The sequence below is a fragment of the Phalaenopsis equestris genome, unplaced genomic scaffold, assembly GCF_001263595.1.
Source record: "Phalaenopsis equestris unplaced genomic scaffold, ASM126359v1 Scaffold000002, whole genome shotgun sequence".
NCBI classification, from domain to species: domain Eukaryota; kingdom Viridiplantae; phylum Streptophyta; class Magnoliopsida; order Asparagales; family Orchidaceae; genus Phalaenopsis; species Phalaenopsis equestris.
In genome coordinates, this window is record NW_018164444.1 from 23,877,603 (window position 1) to 23,891,221 (window position 13,619).

Genomic DNA, 13,619 nt, shown 5'->3' on the forward strand with positions numbered 1-13,619 from the left:
ACATCTTAACAATTTTTTAGAATTGTGTGCTACATTTAAATACGATGGATTTAAATACGATGGTGTTTCAGTTACGATGGTGTTTCAGTTGATGTCATAAAACTTAGGTTATTTCCTTTCTCACTGAAGGATAAAACTAAGATGTGGATGAATTCGTTAACACCTAGATCTATCAGAACTTGGGGTGATTTAGCACAAAAATTTCTTGTTAAATATTTTTCACCATAAGAAACTGCATAGCTTCGAAATAATATTACATCTTTTAATTAGTTTGAAGGGGAATCTATTTATGAAGCATGAGAATGATTTAAAGAACTCTTAAGAAAGTGTCCACACCATGCTAAACCAGATTGGTTAATAATGCAAACTTTTTATAATTGATTAATTGGTTCTCTTAGATCTATTATCGATGCCACTGCTGGTGGTTCATTAATGTCAAAACCATTTCATGCGCTTATGCTTTAATTGAAGAGATGGCTACCAATAATTTTCAACGACCTTCTAAGAGCATAAATCCTAAGAAAGTAGCCAATATCCATGAAATTGATGCATTTACTATGTTAAAAAATCAAGTTGCTACAATTTCAAGGAAGTTAGACCAATTTGCAATGATTTTTTTCTCAACTAATTTCCATGTTTGAAGAGAATTTATTAGTTTGAAGAGAATTTAAGAGAATTTATTAGGCCAAATGGTAGATTATCAAGCATCATTAAAAACTTTGAATGCCATAAATAATAAGCAAAAGAACTCATATTCCAATTATTATAACCTATGTTAGAAGAACCATCCCGACTTTCACTGGAATAACAATTCATGTGGTAATAATCAGCAATGGGGGAACAACCAAGTAAACCCACAAGTAAACCCATTGAGTCAGCAATGGGGGAACAACCAAGTAAACCCATTGAGAAACTGGAACAGCCAAGTAAATCTACTTATCCTTCCTACTTATCCTTCAGGTTTTAACAGTAATACACAGTTTAAGGATAAGAAGTTGTCTATAGAAGAAGTGGTGTTAGAAAGTGAAGGAGCTACAATTAGAAATATTGAGAAGTTGGAAGGTAGGGTTCAGAAAGAGATTGAAGTAGAGAGAGAAGAAATTGAAGAATAAAAAGAGTTTGCTCTGAAAGATTCTGAAAGACCGATTTCTTTGTCAAAAATTGATTTAGAAAAACCAACACCTCTATTTGCTCGGATACTTCAATAATAGAAGTTGAATAAGTAATTTTCAAAATTTCTAGAAATATTTAAGAAGCTTATAATCAATATTCCATTTGCTAAAGCCTTAGAACAAATGCCAAGCTATGTAAAGTTCATGAAGGATATTCTCAATAGAAAAAAGAAGTTTGAAGATAATGAGACTATTGCACTTAGTGAGGAGTGTAGTGCTATAATTTAGAAGAAAATTCCTAAAAAGCTTAAAGATCCTGGCAGCTTTACAATTCCATGTGCAATAGTAGAAAGATTTTATGGGAAAGCTTTATGTGATTTATGTGCAAGCATTAACTATATACCATTAACAATATTTAAAAGATTGGGATTAGAAGAAGTAACCCCTACTACTGTAACTTTGCAGTTAACAGATCATTCGATAACCTATCCTAAAGGAGATATAAAAGATGTCCTAGTGAAAGTGGATCAATTTATCTTTCCGATTGATTTCATTGTGCTAGATATGAAGGAAGAAAAAAAGATACCTATCATTTTGGTAGACCTTTCCTAGCCACAAGAAGAGCAATGATAGATGTACAGAAAGGGGAATTAACAATGCGCATCAATGATCAAACTATTACTTTTAACATTTTAAAATCAATCAAATGCCCTGCAAAAGGTAAAGATGATGAATGCTATAGAATAAATGTGAATGCTATAGAATGGATGTTATAAGATATAAGAATAAATGTTATAAGATATATGATCGAATGCCATTTCAAGACTACTTATGAAGAAAAATCTGAAGAAAAAGATTTGGAACACGAGCAAGATGCGGAATTAGATCATTATGTAAACCATTTTAAGGAAGATTCAAGTTATGTTCAAGAAAGTTTTGAAATTTTGGACACGATAGACAAAGATAAATCATTTTATCCATTTATTAAAAAACCTCCAGAACTTGAGTCGAAATTACTTCCCGAACTTCTAAAATATGCCTTTTTAGGAGGTTCCTCTACTTTACCTATTATAATTTCCTCAAAGTTAATAAAGGAAGAAGAAGAAAAACTGATGAAATTTTTGAAAAATTTTAAGAAAGCCTTTGGATGGAAAATTGCTGATATTAAAGGAATCAGTCCTTTAATTTGTATGCATAGAATTAATCTGGAAGAAAACTGTAAAACTAGGGCTGATCCACAAAGGAGATTAAATCCTGTTATGAAAGAGGTTGTTAAGAAAGAAATTTTAAAGTGATTAGATGCTGGAATTATCTACCCTATTTCTGGGTTAGTCTGGGTTAGTCCAATTCACTATGTTCCCAAGAAAGGAGGAGTAACTGTAACTGTAAATGAGTATAATGAGTTAATACCTACTAGACAAGTTACAGGGTGGCGAATATACATTGATTATAGAAAATTAAATCCTGCCAGTGCGTTTTTACTTTGATTATTGTTTTTAGTCTGATTAAGAAATTTGAGGTAGTATTTTTGAGTTTATTATATGCTAGTAATGATTTTTAGACTTTATTTAGTGACCTAGACATGTTACAATAAGAATTTGGACGTTAAGTTGACTGGTGCAAAAATGTGCACTAGCGCTTAAGCGCCAGATCCGACGCTTAAGAGAGGCAATTTAATCACATCTACAAACTTTGATTTCTAGAAGGTGTAACCGCAATTTAATAGGAATAAATGTGTCTTGGCAGTTTCTAGTCGTGTCTAGAAGTTATGAGGGGGAATTAGGCCTATAAATAGAAGGGTTTTGTGAAGAAATTTCACACCGAATTATTTTTAGCCCTAAAAGTCTAAGAAAGAGAAAGATTTAGAGAAAATGAATGAGAGACGGATTCGAATATAAAGGAAGAAGTCGTGAGGAAGAAGTTCATTAGTCAAAGTTCACATGAGATGTATAATGATTTTTTTGCCGTTAGTATTGAAGGGATATCAGAGAAGATCAACCAGATGGAGAATACCATATCTGTATTAGAGACAAATGTGCTTGAATTGCATGCTCATCTAGAACATATTGGGTAAAAAATTAAGTGCAATTCAGTCATACCAGCTATGTAGGGGAAGCGGATAAGGCGATGTTCCTTAAGTAAATGTGGATCGAAGATAATAGTATTAGAGCTCGTCACCATAGTCCATTTTATCAACTCTATATTTCTGGAGAGACTACTAAGAGACAAGAATTCGTTCCTTTTAAAAAAGAGTGGCATTAAGTTAAGTATTAGGAGTTGTGTGTTTGGAGTCATGTTTTTAAGTGTGTTAGTGTTTATGTCTTGTGTTTAGTGTTTGTGTCATTTCTGTGTTTAATTGTAAATGTCTGTTAAGTGTTTTGTACTTAGGAAAATTTTCTCATCCAAGATTATTTGGAGAGAGAACTAAGTGTTAACTAAGTGTTAAATGTTGAGAACTAAGTGTTAAATGTTTTTGTACTTGTTTGTGAAATAATATAAGTTTATTTTTGTGAAAATTTGTATAATTTTTAGGCTTGAATTGAATGAATTATTATGAAGAATTTTGAGAGAGAAGGGAGTTATAGGAAGTAAAAATAATCATTTAAGTGCTATGAGACCATTTAGGGATGGTTACTTAGGCTAATAGTGCATTTTAATTAAATTTAAAAATTTGAAAAATTATGCACTGGCGCCTAAGCGCCACATCTCAAGCTTAAGAGCAAGCCAACTTGAGAGGCAGGCACCTAAGCCCCACTTACCTGCGCTTAAGCACCCATTCACAAAAACCGGTTTGCGAAATATTAAAAGTGAATTTTTGGTTCGAAAATGCCATTTTTAACGCCTTTTATCGTCTTCCCCAACTCAAGTTCGCAATTTTAAGGGCTAGGGCAAGTGAAATTTGGAGAATTCTTTGTGGAATCAAGTGAGATTTGCTAGATCCAAGTTCCTTGAGGTAAGAGCTTTACTTCTATGCAAAAATTTTGGATTTTTACCATATATTTTAAGCACATTTGGAAGATTTTGAAAATTTACTATTCATGGTGAAAAGTGAATTAAAATCTATAGAAATTGCTTAGGAAGTTTAGTTAGTTCTTTTGGAAGTTTAGTTTAGTGATTTGAATTTGATTTTTAAAGTAATTTTTGAAATTTATCAAATTTGTAGAATGAGACCAAGAATGAAAAGGAGCAGAGGAAAGAGCCCATTTGATTCGAGTAAATTTGTCAGTTTAAAAGCTCATGATCGATGTAGTGATGCTCTACAATAATGAAAATTGATTCATGAGCGATGTTTTAAGAGTCCAGGTGGAGAAGTGGAAGACCTGATAGTCCAGCGATAATGGAAAAAGTTCTGTTGTATCTCTGTTGTCACTGTGATTTTTGTTGTAAGGGAGTTTTATGAAAATCTCCCAGAGGCTGAGGACGATCGAGTTATGGTTAGAGAGAAGTTGCTATCTTTTACTCTAGAGGCAATCAACTTGTTTTACCATTTACCACCGGATACTTTATGTTTTTATGTGAATTAAAGTCCTATAAAAGCGGATTTAGACGAGATTATTTCATACTTTAGTATTGGGAGAGGACTTTCGAAGATTACCAATGAAAGGAGAGTAAATTTCCCAACTTTAAAGTTATGTGAACCTTTAAAGATCTAACGCTATTTCATTTCTGCTCATCTGCTTCCAACCAATCATCTTAGTGAAGTGACACGAGAGAGATTGACGTTGAATTTTTATATTCACGAGGGAAAGCCCATCAACATTGGAAATTTGATCTATTAAACTATCATCAGTTCAACTGCTGCTATTACTACTACAGGTATGGGATTTACTTCCTTGATATTTTCTTTATGCGAGCAGGCTGCAGTAAAGTATGATAGTTGGGAGGAAGTTCTGTTACCTCTAAAGCCCATCACAAAAGTGAATGTGAAGACTTATTCTGAGCATTCAATTTTTGGCTAGAGAGGAGGATTTTTGAGGGGCTATGGATTAAAGACATTTGCTGCATCTACCTCAGCTGCATCTTCATCAAGACCATCTGCTTCACATGTTTCTAAATCTAGTGGTGATTCTACTTAGACTCAGGATGAGTTATTGCAGAAGATGATGGATAATATCATTTTTATTGCTAATAAGGTATAAAATTTAGAGCATTTTGCAGATCATACTAATAGTTATAATAAAAGGAAGAGTGATTATGAAGAGAAATTCCACACATCTTTGGAGAGCATGATTAGAGGTGACCCAGGAGTGCACTTTCCTCCATATCCTCAATATCCTGATCATGAGCCTGCAAAAAAATGGTACAGCGGTGATTCTGAGGATGAAGAATAGAGCTGACAGATTCATTTTATGATTTTAGTATGATATGAACTATGTGGTCTGAGCTTGCTACATTTGCATCTGTTTATTGTTTTGGACTATGTTGTATTTTTGACTTTTATGTTTTATTATTATTATGATGTTTGTTGCAGTTAATATTTTATTTTTAAATTTTAAGGTAGTAACTATTGTTTTGTGTTTAGTACTGTGATTTAGTTAGTTTAGAACTTAACTTAATTTCATATCTGTTATAAAGTAGAAAATCTTGCTAGCTTAGATCTTAAACTAGAAATTCAGAAACTGCCCTTTATTTTTCTTTTATCATGTATGCAGCTTTGTTTTTATGTTAATATTATGATGTCAGTAGTGTGTATGTTTGCTTTTATGTTTATACCCACTGTTTGGAAGTCTATTTAAATCTCTACATGTTAAACTAAATTAACATGTTAGAAAATTTGATCAAAATTAATTTTACGCCTATCTTTAGTTTTATACTTGTATAATTAGAATGTAGAAATTCTTGTTAGCATGTTATTTCAATTTTCATTTCCTACCTATATAATTATCTGATACTAAATGTTTTAATCTTTTAAAAATTTAAGTTTGGGGGGATGAAAATTATTTTTAGAACTGGAATTTTATTTGTTCTAAAATGTACTACAAGTGAATTTAATTTTAAACGAAAAAAATTGATTATGTTTATGAAGTTATATTAGGGAAGTAAAATTTAAGTTTGGGGGAAATCATTGTCTAAAATGTACTACAAGTTTTGAAAGTTCTTCTCTGGGGAGTTACTTCGGAGAAATTTTCAGGAACCACATTTTATTTACATTATCCTTTTTGTTATTTTTTTTTGAGTGATTGTAAAAGAGAAGAGATTCAAAGGAACTTCAAGAGGTTGGTGGAGAACTTGAGATAATTTTTTATCTTTTTTGTTTCAGACTACTTTTGGTTTTAATCGAGACTTGTTGTTGATTTGACAATGATTTCTTCTTTTAAGCTAAAGTGTGGTTTTGTTTTCTCCATGGATTCTAAGTAGTTTTCTTTATCTTTCTTCTTAAAATGATAAGTAATTAAGTTTTGATGGAAGTTGTGGAGAGTATTGATCTTTAATGATGGAAGAAGTTGTGATGATTTAAATCCATGCACTTCATTTACTTCTTGATTTGGCCAATCAAGATGTTAAAATTTATTGTGAGAACATGTAACAACCAGGTTGTTATTATCTCAATCAACAATTGGGAAGAATTACATGAGGTCGTATGAATAAGAATGCAGTTCATATGATTGAGTGTAAAAAAATAAGGAAATATTCATTGATGGGTGTAGAGTTAGAGGACTTTAAAGTGACAGGTTAAAGCCCCCAACTTGGTTTATTATTTTAGGTTCTGATACGAAAATGTTAGCCCCTAGGTGGAGGGAATCGAGGGAACTCTAGAGTGAGAGCTAGTATCTTCCCCACCTAGCATGTCTTTAGAACTACTCAAACTTTAAATTAGCCAATGTTCTTTACAGCATCTATAGTAAGGGTAAAGAATAATATTGCTCCTATTTGGCACAACATAATTTGAATATTTCCACAACAAAACTCCTATACTTATTACTGATTCATGATAAGAAGAAAGATATTTTCATACTAAGAACTTTTCTTCTATAAAAACTTTAGTTATCTTTTTAAGTTCTTACTGTTTCTTTAAAACATCAAAATAATAAAAAATATTTAAATTTTAAATTCCTACAAAATCATTTTTAGTTGAATTAATTATCTTTTTAAGAATAAAAAAACTTTCTAAAAAGTGCATATTGCAAAATCTTCCATGTGGGTTCGATATTCAGGTCTTAATCAAAAAGTCCTATATTATTTGGTAACAATATGTATACTTACGTAGTCTCCCAATATAAATATATATAAATTAAAAAGTTAAATTCTTTTTTTTTTCAGGATCAAGTTTTTGGTTTTGTTGCAAAATAAGGAAATATAAGTGAAAAATACCATCAGAACTATTGATATACTGTGCATAAGCAATAAGTTCGTGTACCAGGCAACATCATCATGAATGCCAACTTCATGAACTGAAAACGGTTGTAGATCTCCTTTGATGCAATGTTTTTGTCCTTCTTTGTAGTAATTGATGCACTGGTGTAGAGATGATGGAATCATGTTGTGATCATGAATCCACGGTTGACCAAGTAGAGCGTTGAAAGAGGTCTGGGCGTCCATGATATGAAACTTGGTAGTTGTTGCTTGTTCTCCAACCTTCATAAACAATGTAATTGATACAAGGACTCTCTCTACCTTTTGGTTGAATCCTCATAGCATCATTTTATTAGTCGTAATCTCTTGAGCTTCAATGTCCAAATAGGCCAATGTTCGTAGACTCATCAAGTTGAGTAATGCTCCAGGATCTACTAAAACTCTCGACAACACAAATCTGACGATGTTAACGACGATGTTAAATGAGATGTAGAGTGGTCAGTTGTGGTCGGCGGTACCAAGCAATAAATCTTCATCTGTTCTAGCCTGTTTATTCAACGAACAAACTTCATCTGAGGATGTACTAGCCAACTGAGCAAAGCAAATCTCTGGGTCGAGCAACGCTGTAATGATGGACTCTCTCATCACCTTTAATAGGATTAGAGCGCCATAGATACTTAATCGAGCCGGCAACTTCCTAAGATGAGCTAGCACATTGTAATACACTTTGTATGGTCCTCCAATTTTCTATTGGTTATGTGTTTCTTCCACTGGTGGAGGTGGAGGTAGTTCTTCTAGAGTTACTATTTGTTTTCCTTTATCCACTCGAGCTATTCTCGGGGGATAACACTTTCCCACTCCTTAACTTTATTCCTGTAATTTAATCTTCTTGAGGTACCTTTGTTGATTTTCTATTGTTCCTTCTTTGTCATAAAGATCTAAGTTGATGGCAAGCAGTGCACCGTGGTGCTTGAGGATTGGCTCCTCACTCCCGGTGTTGTCGTAGCCATTATCATTGGTGTCTTTTTTGGTCTTGTTAACAAGTTCATTAGACTCAAGTAAGATTTGAGGATCATTTCAGGAATCAAGATTGAAGTTATCAAGATTGAAGTTAGATTGGTCATAATTGATTATGTCATCACTAAAAATAGCTAAAACTTAGCCAAAATCATGATCATTATATTCATAAGACCCCGGAGGGGTAAAAGATAATCATACAAAGTCAAGGGTTTGAGGATTTTTTTCCTCGAATCGGAGAGAACCAATCTGGCAGAGGCAGCCCCTATTCTACCCTTTGTGCTATCAATATTTGTGGTAGTTTTCTTCTTCTTCTTTATTTTTGATGATGATGGATCTTGTGGTGAAATATTCATCTCAGGCTTGGCAGGCTGAAGACTCTGAAAAGAGGCTTATTTTGATGCATTCTGGATTTGATTTAATATTTTCTTGGATGATTTGCTGCAAACTTCAATCCATCCATCTTTTCTAGTGTACGTGGAATATTGTTTCGATGTATTTTGGATTTGATTCAAGATCCTCTTGAGTTTGTCCCAAGTCGTACTCCATCCATCTTCTCCAGTATATGTATTAATCAGATAGATTGGTTTGGCCAAAATCATATTTATAGAACCTATTTCAAGTTCTCTTAAATATTCTTTCAGAATCTTTATACTCCCTTCTTTAGGATTCTTCTCAAGCCAATCCTTAAAGATGAAGCATTATTCTATAGTGCGTCCCAACAATTGGTGGTATGGACAATAATTTGGTTCATCCTTTTTATCAACCTCTTCGTGCTTTTTTGGATCTGATAGTGAACTCAAGATTCTTCATCATACTTCTGAATATTTTGGATACAACTTCATCTTTGAAATAGTACACCATTTTCTGTCATTTTTTCATAGATGTTCTCTTATTCTCTGTTTGAGGTGACCCTTCTTGAGGTGGTTGGACTGACTATTCTGTTTCTAAGCTTACTGTGATGAAGACTGACAAGGATTTTATGCATATATCCTCATTAGCTATTTTCCTTTATCGACAGTCGCTACTGTTCCTAATTTATTTTCAAACACACTGGTTACCTTTTTGTCATGGACCTTTCGTGTGAATCCATATGTTTGATTTCTTCTTGAAGACCGTAGGCTTTACTGAGTAGCTTCTCGAAGGATTTGAGTCCCTTGAGCATGAGCATGAAAACTACTGGGCCATGAATGCTTTTGAGTAAAATCTCAATCGCATGATGTTCCCTTAGTTGAGGTTCACACTTCATGCTATGGTTTCTCCACCTCAAAATGCAATCCACCAAAGTCTCATTGGGCTTTTGCTTTTCTATGATGAGCTCTCGTATAGAGACATGGTGTTGTGCTCCAATAAATCTTTTCACAAATAATTGTTCCAACTCGGTAAATATCTTAACTAATCTATTGGGTAAATCAACATACCAATCAAAGGCGATCCCTAACAAGCTGCTGACGAACTGTTGGAAGAGTAAAGCTTCGTTATTTCTTGTGTTGCCACAACTGGCTCAGAAGTGTGTTATATGCTGGCTGAGATTTCCAGTCCCATCAAATATTTTAAATTTTGGGGCGACGAAACCCTTGGAAAAGGGTACGACATCGAATTCTTCTGGGTAAGGTCTACCCTTTAGAATCAATGTACCACTGTTAGTTTAGCTTATGGCCTCCCAAACTTGTTCGACCATTTGCTTGAATTCCTTCTCTGACATGGCGCCTGATGGAGAATCTTCTTTTGTTGCTCATCTCTATTTATCGAGGCAACTTCTCTTCTTTCATCTGTAATGTGTATTATCTCTAGTTGTTTGATATTTGGAGATGCTAGTTGTGTGCTTGTGATTGCCCTTGAGTGGTGGTCATGACAGTCATAGCTGCGACCATCTCTTTTATCCTTTTCTCCAATTGACTGACTTGTTCATCCCTTATGAGGAAAGCCTTGCGCAGTTCATCTATGGTGTTCTCTTTGAGAGGATGAGCCTAGCGTGTAGATGTAGCGGCTTTGGTTTTGATGATATGGACATCCATGAAATCTTCTTCAAGGTAGTAATTAAAGTAAAAATCTTCATCATTGTTATCGATGGAAACTCCATGTTCTCAAGCCAACTCAAAAATCTTGGTCCTAAGATTTTTAAATTTTTCTTTGATCACTAATTCTTTGATTGTTTTAAGATCTGGAGGACCCTGTTGGACCTCCTCCTCTTGTTTTTCCATTTCACTTACAATCACTGTGATAATGTCAGATACTTCGGACCCTGGCTTCATTCCATGGATCTTGCTTTGCGGGCTTACTGGAATGTATTGGTACAGTGTCCTATCGGAAGCATCGGTATGTTAAGGAGAAGTATGCTCCCCATGGTGTAGACCAGCTACGATACTGGGTTATTTCTTTTTATTTTCCTTTGAAATTTTAGGAACATCATTGTAGTGGGTGATTGGTAGGATTCTTGGAGCCAGTCTTGATTTAACCGGTCGATGACTTGTGGTCCTGGCGATGGCAGACTTGGTGGGGACTATGGTGGTATCAACTCTGCTTCCCAAGTGAAACTAGAAAGAAATACATGTAGGCGAAGCCTCAGTTAACTTTTGAGATTACTTGGCAGATCTGATGTCCTTTGAAATTTCTTTCTTCATGCTAGGGGATATTGCCTGTCCCACTCGTTTAAGTAGTTCACTCACAGAATAACCTTCTTTGGCGGCTAGCCTCTGAAAAATTGAACTGACTCAAGTTATAGGAGTATGTATCTTTCTCTCCACACCCTGTCCATGAAGTGACGACAATACAACGGTGATTTTCTAGATACTTTCGTACCCATTGGTATCCATCAAAGGATGGAATTTACTTCCCCGTAGAAGTGGATATGCTTCTGATAATCCTAACTTATCCTGGCGAGGACCTTCCTCGACAGTTATTTCCTTAGGAGTCTGGGCTTTAATAGCCCTCTAAACTCTTCTTTTGTGGTTTCTCTTCGGAGTTCAGGTTAGTGGTATAGTTCTTAAACTGATCCGATTTCTAGTACTGGTGGCGGGAAAACCAATCCCTTAGTTGGATCTTCAATTATTATTACATCTTTCCCCTTACCAGCAGCAGGGACAACAGGCTTGGTAGGTTCCACAACAGAAATAGTAGTCTTGGCTTTCTTGTAGGAAGGGAAGTTCTGAAGACAATTAAGGTCAAATTCTGCAGACAGCTCTTAAAATTCTAGAGTGGTGACTTTCATCATGACGAACAGAGCCTTCCCGAGGATAACCTCGAGTTCTTCAAATCCGGCTCCAAATTTAATAGTGGGAGCAACGTTGCAGGTCTCATGGCTTGTCGGAAAGTTGCACAAAAAGGTCAGTGTTGGGTAGGCCATTGCAGCAGCTTTAAAACAGAAAGTTTTAGGGTTAGCTATATGACCACAATCTTGTAATCTTTAGTGCAAACACTGAAAAATTAATAGAGGTTAATCTATAAACCGAGAAAATTTTAGATTGTGGGGATTTTAAAACTTTCAGTAAAAACATAATTTCAAAGTAAAAAAATTAATTAATTTTGAAGTGCGTGCAACACAACATAATTTGATTTAATTCGCAAAATAGGAAATCAGATTTGGAAGGGATGTGTGAGGTGTTTAGGACCCACTGCGGGACTCATTTAGCATCACACAATGCCCAGGTGGAACTAATCCACCGACACACTTATTGGGTTCCGACCCCATATGCAGATTTAAAGAGTCCTTAATGGCCTCCTGAACCCGTCTGTTCAAAGGTGATTGAACAGACAATCCTTAAGTTATAAGATTTGGCCGTACTTTCCTAAGATAAAAATGGGTAAAGTATGTCAACGGAAGAAAGGTAATTTTTTCCAAGAGAGACATGGACACATTACCGATATATGAAGATAGTACTTTCTTGATTTAAATGGAAAGAGAAACTTTTCCCCAGCAGAGTCGCCAGAAGCTGTCGGCACCATTTTGGTTTGGGAGTTGCCCGTAAGAAGCTTTCAGTCAGCGAAATTGAAATCTCGTCGCCCGTCTCGGAAGGACATTTTAATTTTTAGAAAAATATGAAATCATACTGACCCAATATTTTTTATAGTTTAAATGAAAGAGCACAGTACCTCAAACCCTGTATCTATCCCGAAGGATAAACACAAGACTTGAGGATGAGACTCGATCAAATAAATTAAGTAATATATGACGTCTGTTTGGACTGTTAAACCATTTTATTTGCCGACAATTTCCCCTATTTAATATGAATAATTAAACAGGATTTATATTAAACTTGATTCGGAAAAGCTTCCTATAAGAGCAAGCCCTATAGTTAATTACATCTTTAAATGATCAAAGCCACCTAAGAAAACTTTTGATAAAAATCAGGAAATATTATCCTCAAAGATTTCAAAAGAATAGGATTGCTCAACGAGATCGGACAAATAGGTGTGAAATGGGATTGACTCAAATTTGGAGCAAATTTGGAGCATTTTGTTTTTGTCCAAAGGACGAAGAACTAGAGGATGTCATGGATCCAGAGGAGAATCTCAGTGACTTCTCGGTCTATCCTATTGTTTGGCTTCAATTTTGAGGAGAAATATTTAGGTGTTTCATTCTGCCAATTTTATTTAATTAGGGCTTACATTCGTATGAAACAATCACACAAATAACCTGGAAGATGTGAGGATTTAGATCGTGACGAACGACAACCTCAATATCCTAAGAGAGACAGAGCTTATATTATACAGTAGAGCTATATAAAAGCCTAAAGAAAAGGTGAGGATTTATGTTGCATAAGAAACAAAACCGTGAAGTCCTATGAATTGATTGTTTAATTCTAAGGAAGGAAATGATTTAGCTGGGGAAGATAGGTTTTGCTGTTGAAGATGGCCATGCTAGCTCCAAGATCCTTGACGTGACGAGTTTAAGTTTTTTAGGGTGTCCAATTATGACATCAAATCAATAAATCAGATGGCCCTATGGTTGTAGTTCTTTAAATTTTATGGGGGATGTTAAAGTTGACTAGAGCGACACCGGTTAGGATCCTACTGTTCCTTCGTTCCGACATCACTATTTTCTATTTGATTTACTTAGTCCAATTGAATTTACTAAACTCAACTTAATGATTTGCATACTTTCATTTAGACCGTGGGATGTCTCGTTAGCAACCGTAGGTTACCTCCTCCGAGGGATTCCCGATTATCCGATAGAGATGTCTTAATTTAGTTGTA